Source organism: Psammomys obesus, unplaced genomic scaffold, assembly GCF_907164565.1.
Source record: "Psammomys obesus unplaced genomic scaffold, mPsaObe1.curated_primary_1811, whole genome shotgun sequence".
NCBI classification, from domain to species: domain Eukaryota; kingdom Metazoa; phylum Chordata; class Mammalia; order Rodentia; family Muridae; genus Psammomys; species Psammomys obesus.
This window is the reverse complement of record NW_026591086.1, coordinates 28,422,807-28,438,700: the sequence shown is the minus strand read 5'-3', so window position 1 is coordinate 28,438,700 and position 15,894 is coordinate 28,422,807.

Sequence of the window (15,894 nt, the reverse complement as noted above, 5' to 3'; positions counted from 1 at the left end):
CCAGAATTAGTTTGAGGCCAAACAGAGCAATTTAGTCAGAGGCCAAGAGAAGTGAGAGAAGCCTGTTTGAATCAGTCAGCTTGGAGAGGAGATTAGGCCAGAACAGCTGAATTGATCCCATCTTTAAGAATTCTGAAAGAGCTAAAAAGACTTGGTAGCATCTCTCTCTTCATCCCCTTCTCTGAGGAAATAAAAAAAAATTTACAGGTGGGGGGTACAAGATGGCAGTGCCAGGAGAACACTGCGTCTGAGGAGCAAGATAACATTTTCCATACAGCAACCAAGAGACTAAACTCTGGGCCCTAAAACAACAGCAATTGTTTTTCCCAGGTGAGAGGAAACCCCCACGGTGTGGGTATCAGTCGGGACCACTCTCAGGCCACCCAGCCAGAACCCGGAAGAGATCCCGGGTCACGCAGACACTAGGTCGGCAGACCAGAGCCATGCACCTGAGTGTCCTGATCACCTTCCCCAGCTGATCAGTGGGTGGGAACAAAAAACACCAGAGACTGGGAGTACCAGTCACGAGAAAACGCCACAGGGAAGGAAGGAAACGGTACTTACTTGGGTCATCTAGCCTTTCCATAAAAAATGTCTCACAGACCTGCTGATACAAGCCGCCATCACTGAACTGGGCTCCAGCCATGGGCACAGACAGTTGCTGCACACCAGCTCTCCAGCACATACAGAGCTGTGCGCCCCAGGGCAACAGAGACTGGGAGTCGCTGTCCGGAGAAAATTCCACAGGGAAGGAAGGAAATGGCACTGACTTGGGTCACCCAGTGTTTCCCTGGAAAAAGCCTCGCAGACAGGGGGATACGAACCACCAGCACTGAACTGGGCTCCAGCTGCAAGCACAGACAGTTGTTGCGTGCCCAGCTCTCCAGCACAGACAGAGCTGTGCGCCCCAGGGCACCAGAGACTGGCAGGAGAAATCCTCATAGGGAATGAAGCAAAGGGGACAGACTTAGGCCACCCAGTATATCCCTGGAAAAGGCCCTGCAGACCAGCCCAACCCAGGGACCTGCTGTGCACCAGATAGCCTGCTGTTACCAGGAGAGCAGTATCCACCCGCCACAGATTACCAGTTGGATACTGGGGCACAGAGCCCCAACCTCAGACCTACAAAAGCCAGGAATCACCGAGATCAACCCCCAGATACTGCTCCAAGGGGCGACAGGTTACACCTAACAAAACTGACCAAACCACCATGGGACACACAGGTTACAGCAGCAGATCACTAAATCTACAGCAAGAAACCCAGAAGCAGGGCAGCTGTCTCCAGGACTTCTCCAGGTGAGAGGAGAGACCTCTCAACTAACAAGGACCATAGTTACCACTCAGGTCTCTATGCCTGAGGTGAGTAGTGGCAACTTCTGAAAAACAACGGCCATCCAGTGACTATACCCTAAAAGCTGAGAAGGCTTCCTTTAGGAAAAACCATCTTCCTGCCAAGGGAATTCTCTCCACCACAAGATCCAGGAACCACCAGAATCTAACACCCAAAAACTAAGATATCCCAATGGGTAGAGGCCAGCATAAAAGCTCAACCAACAAAAGACAGAGCAATATGGCATCTCCAGAACCCAGTTATCCAGGGGTAAGTAACCCTGGAAACCCCAGCATAATTGAAATACAAGAAGATGACCTAACATCTATGCTCATGAAGAGGATAACAGAGGAAACAAAAAAATGCGTAAAGACCTAGAGGAAGATAAACTGAAACAGATTATGCAATCCGTAAAGAAACAGAGGAAGATAAAACAAACAGATTATAGCCATCCATAAAGAAAGACAGGAAGTAATCCCACTGAAATCAGGGACAAGACAAGGCTGCCCACTCTCTCCATATCTCTTCAACATAGTTCTGGAAGTCCTTGCTAGAGCAATAAGATGAGTTGAAGGAGATCAAGGGGATACAAATCGGAAAGGAAGAAGTCAAATTATCACTATTTACAGATGATATGATAGTATACCTGAGTGACCCCAAAAACTCTATCAGGGAACACCTACAGCTGATAAACACCTTCAGCAAAGTGGCCGGATACAAAATTAACTCCAAACAATCAGTAGCCCTCCTGTATACAAAAGACAAAATGGATGAGAAAGAGATTAGGGCAACAACACCCTTCACAATAGCCAGAAATGACATAAAGTACCTTGGCGTAACCCTAACCAAGCAAGTCAAAGACTTGTATGAAAAAAAATTCAAGTTTCTGAAGAAATAATTAGAAGATATCAGAAGATAGATCTCCCATGCTCATGGCTTGGTAGGATTAACATAGGAAAAATGGCCATCTTACCAAAAGCATTCTACAGATTTAATGCAATTCCCATCAAATTGCCAACACAATTCTTTACAGACCTGGAAAGAAAAATTCTCAACTTCGTATGAAATAACAAGAAACTGAGAATTGCTAAAACAATCCTCTATAATAAAAGATCTTCTGGAGGTATCTCCATCCCTGATCTTAAGCTGTACTATAAAGGACCAGTTACAAAAACTGCATGGTACTGGCATAGAAACAGAATGGTGGATCAATGGAACCGAACAGAAGACCCAGAAATAAACCCACACACTTATGGACACCTGATCTTTGACAAAGATGCCAAAACCATACAATGGAAAAAAGATAGCATCTTCAACAAATGGTGCTGGTCTAACTGGATGTCTACATGTAGAAAAATGCAAATAGATCCATACTTATCACCCTGCACAAAACTAAAGCCCAAGTGGATCAAAGACTTCAACATGAAACCAGACACATTAAATCGTTTGGAAGAAAAAGTGGGGGATCCCCTTGAACTCATTGGCACAGGAGACAACTTCCTGAACAGAACACCAACAGCACAGGCTCTAAGAGCAACAATCAATAAATGGGACCTCATGAAACTGAAAAGCTTCTGTAAAGCAAAGGACACCTTCATCAAAACAAAGCGAATGCCTACAGATTGGGAAAGAATCTTCACCAATCCTTTATCTTTATATATACAGGATATATATTATATACATATTACATAATATATAAAATATTATATTATAATATAGTATAGTATAATATAATATATATTATATATAATATCCAGTATATATAAAGAACTAAAAGTAGTTGAAAAGCGGCAAACCAAGTATTCCAATTAAAAAATGGGGAACAGAGAACTCTCTGTAGAGGAATGTAGACTGGCAAAGAAACTCTTAAAAAAATGCTCAAAGTTACTAGCTGTTAGGGAAATGCAAATCAAAAAGACCCTGAGATTTCACCTTACACCCATCAGAATGGCCAAGATGAAAAAGTTGAGTGACAACACATGCTGGAGAGGTTGTGGAGAAAGAGGAACCCTTCTCCATTGCTAGTGGGAATGAAAACTTGTACAACTATTCTGGAAATCAATCTGGCGCTTTCTCAGACAACTAGGAATAGCGCTTCCTCAGGATCCAGTGACACACCTAGGCATATATCCAAAAGAGGCTCAAGTACACAATAAGGACATTTGCTCAACCATGTTTGTAGCAGCTTTATTTGTAATAGCCAGAATCTGGAAACAGCCCAAATGCCCCTCAACTGAAGAATGGATGCAGAAATTGTGGTACATCTACACAATGGAGTATTACTCTACTATGAAAAATAAGGAAATCATGAAATTTGCAGGTAAATGGTGTGACCTGGAAAGGATCATCCTGAGTGAGCTGTCCCAGAAGCAGAAAGACACACATGGTATATACTCACTCATATAGACATATAATATAGGATAAACCTACTAAAATCTGTACATCTAAATATACTAATCAAAAGAGAGGACCCTGACTAAAACGCTCAGTCCCCGTCCTGAAAGGCAAAGAGAATGGACATCAGAAGAAGAAGAAAACAGGAAACAACCTAGGAACCTGCCACAGAGGGCCTCTGAAAGGCTCTGCCCTGCAGACTATCAAAGCAGATGCTGAGACTTATGGCCACCTGTTGGGCAGAGTGCATGGAATCTTATGTAAGAAATGGGAAATAGTAAGAGCTGGAGAGGACAGGAACCCCACAAGGAGAGCAACAGAATCAAAATTTGCACACAGGGAACTTCCCAGAGACTCATACTCCAACCAAGTACCAGGCATGGTGATAACCTAGAACCCCTGCACAGATGTAGCCTATGGCAGTTCAGTGTCCAAGTGGGTTCCATAGTAATGGGAAGAGGGCCTGCCTCTGACATAATCTGATTGGCCTGCTCTTTGAGGACCTCCCCCTGATGAGGGGAGCAGCCTTACCAGGCCACAGAAAATGACAATGCAGCCATTCATGATGTTATCTGATATTCTAAGATCAGAAGGAAGGAGAGGAGGCCCTCCCCTATCAGTGGACTTGGGGAAGGGCATGCGTGAAGAAGGGCGAGAGTGTGGGAATGTGAGGGGAGAAGGGAGGGGTTTATAGGAGGATACAAAATGAATAAAGTGTAATTAATAAAAAAAATAGTTGGTAAAAAATATTCCTCTGGATTGTACAAGGAGACAGTGACCACAGACACATATGATGGGTTGTTAGTTGGGTCAGCTTCTTTCTCTTCCTCAGAGGATCGACTCTGGCTTTTTGTCTCTCCATTTTCTTCAGGCAGACCTGCTATTTGCTGGCCTGCCACTGTGTCTGTTTGCTCTTTACTCCCCTCTTCACTTTTTGTTGGTATAATGTTCTTTTGAAATGTATACACCTTACCCTTTTTCATAAATTAATGCAAAGTAAAAACAAAAAAAAAAAAACATTTACAGGTTGATCTTAGATTTTCTACATGCCTCAGCCTAATAAACGTTTTGAAGTACCAAATGTCAAGTTAGTAATTTATTAAGCAAAGTTTATATACTCACAGCTACATGTGTGAATACACAGTCTGACTGTATCTGAGAGAAAGTTAGATTTAGAGATGGCATGTGTGTGTGTGTGTGTGTGTTTGTGTATGTGTGTGTGTGTTTGTGTGTGTATGTTTATGTGTGTGTGTGTATGTGTGTGTGTGTGTGTGTGTGTGTATGGGTGTGTGTGTGTATGTGTGTGTGTTTGTGTGTGTGTATGTGTGTGTGTGTATGTGTGTGTATGTTTGTGTGTTGAATTGGCCTTCCATGCTCACTGGTTATGCATCTGCAGATTATACTATGTGTCAAAACAATTTTCATCTGTATTAGATGTTAATTTCTTTCTACCACTTATTTTCCAAAACATAGAATATTAAAAACTACAGTATATTTCCACTATGTTGTTAATAATGTGGAAGCTATTTAAGAAATACCAGTATGCAGAGGTTATAAAAAACACTATGAAATTTCATATAGAGAATTTGGACATCTGAAGACTTTAGGATTAGATAAAAATTATGAAAAGTATTTATATGTGAGTAACTACAAAGACCTAATGAATACTTCTGTTTTGGTACTATAGTTGGAGAAATTTTGTACTTTAAAATAAGTAAACATAATATACTTGTACATTCTAAAGCACTGACTTGTATGACTAATTTTCTTATGTAAATAACTATGATGTTCTATAATGAATGCAAGATATATTTAGTTTCACAATGTTAGTTAAGTGTCCCTAATTTTTAATTATTATACTTGAAAGAAAATAGTATGTTTTAATTTGTTTGTAAATTGCTACATATTTTAACAGTGTAAAAGCTTTAATATAAGGATTATTTTAAATGACTCAAAATGTTTTTGCACCTCAGAATGACAGGAAGTTTTGGAAACATCTTGGCACATTCAAATTTGAAAACTTCATGTTTCAAAAATAGACACTCTCATTACTGCGTATTCTTTCATTCCAAAACAAAATCAATAATTATAAATGTAACTAAGTTAAAAGAAATATTATTTTAATCTGTTTACAAAGTCTTCTGGCTGCTCAAAATTCTTGTAAATGAATACAGCAAAACACTGCCTTAAAAATGAGGATGCTAATTCTGCCAATTGCTACTATCGAAGTTAATTCTTTAAATGTTGTGTGAGACAAGTTGTAATAACATTAGTGTACAGTTATATCTACACACACTGGAAATGATGTTTGCTCTGGCTGTACTGAGAGTAATTAATAGATATATGTTACTGAAAATGATTGGAAAATCATCCAGGAGATTTCATATAAATTCATTAAAAAAAATACTACTTTTTACAATGTGAAAATGGGTAGCTTCACATAATATAATTTATGATAGTTTTATCTAGATATTTATCAGTTGATCAAATAAGTAAAACATTCTTTCTGTGGTACCAAAGTAGTAGTAATGGTCACCCCGCTGCAAAACAATAAAACATTTTCTGAAAATAATCTCAGTACTGGGTGCAACTCAGGATTATTAAATATTTGTAAAGATTATAGAAAGTTTAATTCCCCACAATATTTAATTTTTATTTGGATAATGACTTATATTCCTTAGATTCCCATCTGTAAAATGAAGTACTTCTAACAAATATTAAAAATTAAGGAAAAGGTTTGTTCTTGCATATAAATCTAGTGTTGTCAGTCCAAGGTCAAATGACCTCCTGTCTTCTTTTAGAATTCCAAAAGGTATAGTATACTACAGACGGAGCATGTGAGATAACAAGCAGTCATTACATCGGCCAGGAAACAAAGGGGGACTATGAAGACTAGAATTCCTGAGTCTTCTATGAGGTCATACTTGTTGTATACTGAAGATTATCCACAAAGTGCCACATAATAAAACTTTTAACCCTCTAAAAAACATCAGCGTGGGGAATAAATGCTCTAGCATAGAGACCTGTGGAAGAATATTTATAAACCTTAGGGAAATGTCCTTTCTGAAGGACAGAGAAACAAGGATGATTTACTTAGGAAAACCTTATTCAGGTTTGAACTTATGCTTTCTAAGCCGAATTATAATCTAATTGTTATTATAGCATTATAAGAAATGAGACCATTAAGAAGTGATTATAGCATGGAGATGAGGCCATGATAAATAGCTTAAAACTGTGTTTTTGGAGTCAGAGCCTGACAGGGAGACCAGATTTTGATCATATGAATCCGGTCTGCTTGCATGCTCTTCTGAAAATCCTCGCTCATCTATCTTCTACCAGCAGATGAGACAGCATGAAAAGTTTCACTAAATGCATCATGTTGTTAGAAATTCCAACTGCAGAAGTATGAGACATTATTTCCTTCTCTTGATATTTCTTATGCTATGGTGTTTTAGCTATAGAAAACTTTAGGAGCAAATAAAAAAAAAACTATGAACTTTTGGTGTCATTTCATGTTGTCTCATTTTTGAAAACTGATTTCTTGATTAGTGTTTGGCATCCCTATAGAACTGCAAATATTCTAAGAGTTATTTTAAATACTGACTTTATAATACTGACTTTATAAGTGAAGTTTATAATTGTGAGTATAAGCCAAGAAAATCACTATAAAAATAATAAAATATAAACAGCTTGATATTTTAAATAATTTTCCAAGTCAATCACTTCATATTTTCCAAATCAGTTCTTGCATCAGGATTAGAAATCATTACTCTTTCATAGAAGCTAGAAGACATATAATAAAATAAATGGGTGAATGAAAGCACAACATAGGGTATAGGACTGAATATTTATGTGTCTACTAATTTATTTAAGATTCTTATTTATTGGTAATTTCTACATGTGTATGTTTAAAAAGAGAAGAAAATATTTCACGTGAAATATTTTCAGCAAAGGCTATTACAGCAAATAAAACATATATTCCTAATCAGTTTTATTGTAAGGATAATTTATCACTTCCCCCTGGTGAGATGGTCTTAGTAGGCCACAGAAAAAGAGAATCCAGACAATCCTGATGAGACCTGATAAGCTAGGGTCAGTTAGTAGGGGCAGAGGACCCCCTATCAGTGGACTAGGGGAGGAATATAGGGAGGAAAGAAGGAAGGAAGGTGGGATAGGGAAGAGATGAATGAGGGGGCTACAGCTGAGATACATAGTGAATAAATTGTAATAAATAATAGTAATTAAGAAAAGAATGGTTATTTACAACTCATCAATTAATATTAATAAAAGACCACACAAAGTATGATCATCATGAGATCAACAGGTTATTATTCTGTTTCTTTTAGGTAGGTACATTTCAAAAAATTATATAGAGTTTTTATGTCTGTTTTGTTTTGTAAAGCATTTATGTCAAATAATTACATTTATCTCATTGATTGTTGTCAAGGTAAAAATGAGTTTTCTTGTTATAAATGTCTGACAAGAAACTTGATGTCATCTACATTTTATGAAGATATTTTAACACTTGCTGTTCTTGAAGAGGACCAAGACTCAGTTCCTGAGACCCACATGTTCGTTTACAACCATCATTAACTTTATTTTTATGGGATCCAATGCCTTCTTCTTTCATTTATGGCACATGGCATGAAAGCAGTGAGCATATACATACATACATATATACATACATACATACATACATACATACATACATACATATGTGCAGGCAGGCAAGACATTTATACACATAAAGTAAAAATAGTGAATGAATCTTTTAAAGGAATTTCTAATAATACCAATGATAAGACTTAAAAATAAATGTAATTGAAATTCTTAAGTGATTCCATTTATTGTACCTCTTTATATATTATTCTAAAACAATTTATTTTTGTCTAATTTTCTTGATCAGTAAATGCCAGTAGTAAAAGATATTCTTGATACTGAATGAGATTTCAAAAAATAAAATATAGTAACTGTTGATGCAGATTTTACTGAATGCTGTGAAACTTTAGCCATCTCAGACTTTACTTCTCAAATATTCTTTCTTACTATGGTATAACTGATATCAAATTAATACATAATTATGTTCTACAATGTGATGTTCAGATTTACAATGATAACATTCATTGTCATGTGGTTACTTGGTTAGTTATCATTTAAGTGGAAAGAATATTAAAGGAAAAGTTATTAATTTGGATAAATTTTTATATAGTACTAGGGAAAATGAGTATATACAGTAATATCAAAAACAAAAATTCTTGCTTTGTTTTGCCTCCATTACTCTCTTGAAGATTACTCAAAATAAAATAGCCTAATTTAATCATTAAAGATTTTCAAGGTGCTTTTATTGATATCTACATTATTTATATGAGGGCACATACGCAATAAAAATACTTGAAAGACTTTATTTATTTAACACATAATGAGCTTAATATTATCTAAAAATAGCAATATTATTTCCCAAAAGCAAATAATTTCTGCAGGAATATCTGATAGATTTACTTGGCTGTTCTCTAGCTGAAGTGTCTTTTCAGATAATATTTATCAATCAAATGAATTGGTTCTTGGATCTTGATAGTTGTTTGTAACTGATTTAATAAATAAGGCATATCATATGGTTCCACATTATGTATGAATTAAGTTAATGTATTTACATCTTCTCTGCTTAATGCATAATTAGCTATCATCTTGATTTTGAGGACTTTTCGTGAAAGAGAAATTGTAATAATTAAATGTTTGAAAATTAGACTGAACTACCTTTATGTTCAATTTTAAGAGGATCTGTTAAAATCCTTTCACTTAAGTTGAGATTTAGTCATGGATAATTTATTGTAAAACACTAACAGGCATACTGCTAATAATATGGTACCATGTATTTTACCATGACATAGAAGCTCTAATGTTTACCCATTAATTCACACATTTACCGTTTTTCCTGTTTACATCATAACATACATACAAATATGAACAGATGCCAAACATTATATAAAGGTGAGTACATACTGCATGTTTCTTAAAATACTGGACATTAATAGGGGTACATATAATTTCATATCTTTGCTTGATTTGAAAATAACTCAAAGTCTATAAAAGTAGATTATTCTAATTTCAAAATTCTAACTCCTTCATCTGGAAAGGTGGCACGTGCCTGTTATCTTAGCACTAAGGGAGGCAGAGGCAGGTATATCTCTGTGAGTTCAAGGCACAAGCCTGGTCTACAAAGTGTGGCCAGTACAGCCAAAACTATACAGAGTAACCCCATCTTGAAAACAAAAATTAACTCCTTCAAAAATAATCTTGAAGCTTAGAATTATACAGTAGCTAATACAATAGTGTTATATAATTATATACTAGCTAAAATTAAATAAGCAGATACATGTACAATTATTTACCAATATTCCCCTATTCTTTTATGGGGAATTAAGTTAATAAAATGTCAATAGTATTTACTATAACAAATCAAGTGCAGATATATTTATAAATGAATAATGCAGAGACTAAAGGAAAGAATTAGGTCCCCATAGTATATGACAGGGAACAACATTTTTCTGCTGTTAACTTTCTCTTTTGACAAATATTTCAAAATGGGACAATACATAAAATCATACTTAGAAATGCTCTGACATCCAAAGAAGCTAAGCAAGAAGGAGGATCCACACTCAGAAAGGTAAATGGGATGGATATCAGAAGAGGGAGAAAATAGGGAACAAGCCGGGAGCCTACCACAGAGGGCCTCTGGAAGATTCTACCCAGCAGAGTATCAAAGCAGAAACTCAGAGCCAAACTTTTGGTAGAGTGCAGGGAATCTTATGAAAGAAGGGGAGAAAGAAAGACATGGAGGGGTCAGCAGCTTCACAAGGAGAGCAATAGAATAAAAAAAAAAATCTGAGTACAGGGGTCTTTTCTGAGACAGATAATCCAACCAAGGACCATGCAAGGAGATAACCTAGAACCCCTGCACAGATGTAGCCCATGGCAGCTCAGTCCCCGAGTGGGTACCCTAGTAATGGAAGCAGGGTCTGTCTCTGACATGAACTCAGTGGCTGCCTCTTTGATCATCTACCCCTGAGGAGGGAGCAGCCTTACCAGGCCACAGAGTCCCCATCAGTGGACTGGGGAGGGGCATGGAAGGAGAAGAGGAAGGGATGGTTGGGTTGGGAGGGGATAAGGAAGGGTGCTTCAGCTGGGATACAAAGTAAATAAACTGTAATTAATAAAAAAATAAATTAATTTTTAAAAAGAGAAATGCTCTGGGCACATCCTAAGCCATGTATTCATGAAGTTTGGGTATGGATCTCATTTCAAACCCTTGTTTGAGGAAATGAAAACATTTACAGTTGTTTCTTTTTTCTCATCTTCAATTCCACCATCTATCAGTTTCACACTGAAGCTTCTAAGGTGGGCATCGTTTTCCTTCTTTAAAGTAAGAGTCAGTGTTCTTTATCGTAATCCAGGCTTCTTATGAAATATTTTGTTTGAGACGTTTCCCTATTTCTACAAAATCATCTCTACTTCTGTTGACGTGCCCTATATTTCTGACCTACACACTTCACATTTTGGCATAACATCCCTGAGATCAATACCTACAGTGTGATGTTACATGACAAACTTCAAGCGAAGAATAATACTTTATTAAGTAATTGAAATCATTGAACACAATCTGTTGAACAGATTTTCTCCCCTCAGTTGGGCCAGCTTGTGTTGTTACTGAGCTCTCCACAGGACAGTTTGGCCACAGTGAGAAGGGTGTCAGCTCTAGGCTTTGCCTCCACATGTCTTTCCTTCTACAATGCATAAACACTAGTGTTCTCTAAACATTCCAAAGCTTTGCAAACATTTAAACAGAACCTTGGAAATGTCATTGCAGTTTTTTGCTTCACCACAACTTTTTCTTGTCTTTCAAATTTATTTTTCTTATATAATACATCCTCAATACATAGCATAATCTCCCTCCTTTCCTCCCAACCGTCCCCTCACTTTACTTTTCCCCCAGATTCACTGGTTCTCTGTTTTCCTTCAGAAAGGAACAGGCCTCCCAGAGATATCAACTGAACAGGGCAAAACAAGTTTCAATGATACTAGACACAAACCCTCATATCAAGGGTTGCTGAAGAGGCAACCCGGGAGGGGAAAGAAGATCCCGAGAACAGGCAAAAGAGTTAGAGACATCCTTGCTCCCACGGATAGTAGTCCTACAAAAACCCCATGCTAAACAACCACAGAATATGTGCAGAGGACCTGGTACATATTCATTCAAGCTTAGTGATCGTCCTTCCAGTCTCTGTGAGCCTCTGCACCCCTGCTTATTTCCTTCTGTGAGGTATATTGTCATGTTGTCCTTGACTTATTTGTCTCTTACAAATCTTTGCTCTAATTTCTTGGGGTTCCATGGACTGTGCCTAATATTTTGGAATGGGTCTCTGCATCTTCTCCCATAGCATTTAAGCACAGATTAGTCAAAACAACGTGTTGAGTCTAAAGTCACCATAACATATATATATATATATATGTTATGTGAGTGTGTGTGTGTGTGTGTGTGTGTGTGTGTGTGTGTGTGTGTGTGTGTTTAGGGTATGAATGGCAGGGATGCAGGGAAAAGAAGAATGTGTGACAATAAAATAAAACATCAAATTTGTCAAATGTAAATGTTAATGCTCCAAAAAGAATGTATCTAGTTCACCATGAAATCTCTGTTCAAATTATTCCTATGTGCACCAGCACAGTCATGTCAAGAAGGCCTGGTTACGTTGGGGTCCTTTATCCCCTCTGGCTCTCATATTTTTCTGCCTCCTCTTCTGCAGAGTTCACTGGGAAGGAAGAGAAAAGTTTTGATGGAGACATCCTTTTAGGGGTGAGTGTTCTAAGGTCTTTCATTCTCTATGTGCTGTCTGATTGTGGGTCTCTGTATATATTCCCGTCTGTTGCTGGAGGAAGCATCTCTTATGATGGCTGAGCAAGGCATGGGTATAGAAGGCATGAGTATAGTTCCTTTAGCATAACTACTATATTTTGTTTTCTCCTAAGTCCCTGGTTATTGGATATGGAGTCCATCTCATGGAGTGGACCTTATGACAACTCAGATATTGAAAGCTATTCCCACAAGATTGGTGCCACTCTTGCATCAGTGTGTCTTGCAGAGCAATTGCTCTTCTAAATTGAAGGTTCTGTAGCTGTGTTGGCATTTAACTTTCTCCTTTGGTAGGCTGCAGAGTATTTACCATACTCTGTATACTGGTCAGAAGGTATGAAGGCTCTAGGTAGACAACAGCTCAACTTCTTGCGTCCAGTGAGTTGTGTATGTGTTGTTTTCAGCAACAGTACCTTATTAGCACTTTGTGGAGAGGTAACAACCATCAGTTTGTGGAGAGGTGTCAACATCCCTGGAAATAGCCAGGTTGTTTTGGGGGTTCCCATGGAATTCCTATGACTAAAAATTCAATTAGATATAACTCAATCCTGATATGGGAAGGTTCATTTGGTACAAGAGATCTCCAGTTAGTACTGGTGGCCCAGGTACATAGATTTCCTGAAGGAAGCAGAGGCAGGAAGATCATGCGTTCAAGGAAAGTCTGGACTAACAGTGGAATTTTGTACCACTCTCCATGCTGAGATTTTTTTTTTTCTAGCTTGTCAAGCATGGTGTCAAAATTGCTTTGTTTATATGGGTACATGCTCTGTTGTATACAGCAGAAATTGTTCTCTTGGGAATATTATCAATAATGTCTATCTCTGAGGTTCTTCTTCCCCTCTCTGAAAGAACATATCTAAAAACTCATTTCCTTTTAAAAATCTTCAGTTAATCAGTACCAGGTTATATAAAGAATAGACCTATAAACAGCATGAAGTATTTTATTTATCTGCATCAAATGTATAATACACCTGTTGATCACATATATTTGAGATACACAGGTACTGAAGAGACACCTGTTCTTGAAATGTTTGGTATACAGAATCAGTGTAATGCTAATCTGTATGGAATCCTAGTTCCTAAACCAGTACTTAAATCAACATCACAGAATGTTTCAGTGATTTATATAGTCCTTCATTTCAGTGGTGTAAAAAAATGGTCTTCAAAAAGCAGCCAACCATGTAACAGACCTAGAGGTGCAGAAAAACTACGAATGAATTTTGCCAAAGAGCCAGATGCTGTCTTTGGAAGAAAATGTCACATCTTGGCAAAAAGAGCTGACAGTGTCATCCAAATGATTCCTCTACACTTTGGAAAATAATATTTTCAAACAACCTCAATATACAAAAATAAATATGAATAATTCTAAAGGTAAAGAGGTTTTTTTTTGTTTTTTTTTTTCCTTTGGAGATACATTAAAGTATTAGTAACTTCATATTTGTTAATATTTATTTCAAAGACCTATAGCTTCTACCTGTGTTTTAATTGTTGGTATTGTAGAAATCTGTGTTTAACATGGTAAAGGCTGTTACTATGGCTCTCATCAAATTATATAAAGTTATTTTGGAATTTCCTTATATTAACAACAAGTAATTATTTGCTTTGGTTTTACTTGAAATTTTCTCTTGGCTAGTATAGGCTTGAGTTTTATTTCATCCTTTATATATTTTATTTCTTTATGGCAAGTATTTTAAATCTTATAAAAATTAATAGAACTAAGTTTAATATTTAAAATAGAGTAACTATTTAAAGAGCAAAATAGTTTGAACAGAAACATAATGTGAAATTTATTTTTATTTTGAGTATGTCATAGAATAATTATATATTTAACAATGTCTTCTCTCTAGCATTGGATAAATACTATTAACTTTTACTACTCTCATTCCCCTTTGTTAACGCCTTCTCATACTTACAATAATTAAAGATATTTCTACAGGAAGAACCTATAATACAGCTCAAGTGTTGTTTGTTACAAATTTCAGAACAAGTTGCTAGTGTCTTCAAAATTAGTATAGAAGTTTTACAATTGCTAGGATAAATTCATTCAGAAATTATTCAAATACTATTCAGTTAATCAAATTTACCTTCCAGTTCTGAAAATTTTCATTAATGGTGATCAGTTTTTGGAAAAAAATATTGAGAATTATCTAAAAATACTTAGAACTGATTTGAGACTATTCTTGAAAAATATATATTGTATTCATACATATTTCTACTTGGAAAAAAAAATAAAAATTTCTGTGGACATTGGCTATACATTACCAAGGAGATCGGTTTCTAAGACAAGGCTTTTTTTTTTTTTTTTTTTTTTTCTGTAGAGAAACTACAACAATTTCTCTGTTTTCCAGGTTTCCAGGGCTGGTCAGCAGAGCTTACAAATCAGAATTAGTAGAAGAGTCAACAAATCCAGTAGACATATTCAATCAAAAAGAGCCAAGAGCTTAGCACAGACACAGATGTTAATGCTAAAAATTTTATTCGCTGCTTTGACAACTGTGTTCTTTATGTGTGGAATGTCCTTTGTGTGGCTCAGCTGCTGGCTCATTAGAACCACAAAAAGGAGAGGGAATGAACAGAAAGAAAATTAGTTACACTGATTCCTTTTTATCAACACTGCCAAAATTAAGCATCTTTATATCTCATTAAATAATAACAGATAAAAGTTTTTTCATGTATTAGTATTAATTAAAGATTTTTAAAATGATGAAAAATATCTATGTTTTATTCAGAAAATAATATATTTGTAAAAATATTCAAAATTGTCAGGAATGCTATTTTGATTGTGATCAGCTTTCTAAGGTTTGAGGATAAATCTCTCACTTTAGGAAACATTGAAAGGTGAACTTTACATAATGAATACACATGATGTTTCATTTAAAAATTGGTAATTTTGAAATATACATGTATTTATATTACAAGACTTTATTATAGCAATGCAGTAAAACATCTGTAATATTTTTTGACTAATGTTCTTTTATACTTGACATGCAAGTATTTTGAGTCCTTTTATTTCCTGTGACACCTTATTTCTCAGATTTATTATTTATTTAAGAGGCTTGCTAGAAGAGTAGCCATCTCCTCAGCTGTACAAGGGTCAATGAGTTAGGTTGTTATATGTAATTTCTGAAATTTATCTTGACTCAAATAATTCTCCAAATAATTAATGTATAAATCTTATATAATTACAATAACTTATTTAAACTGTTCTATTTGATCAATATTTATTGCTGCTATTCTCTTTTAGTGTCTGTTTTTCATATTAAGC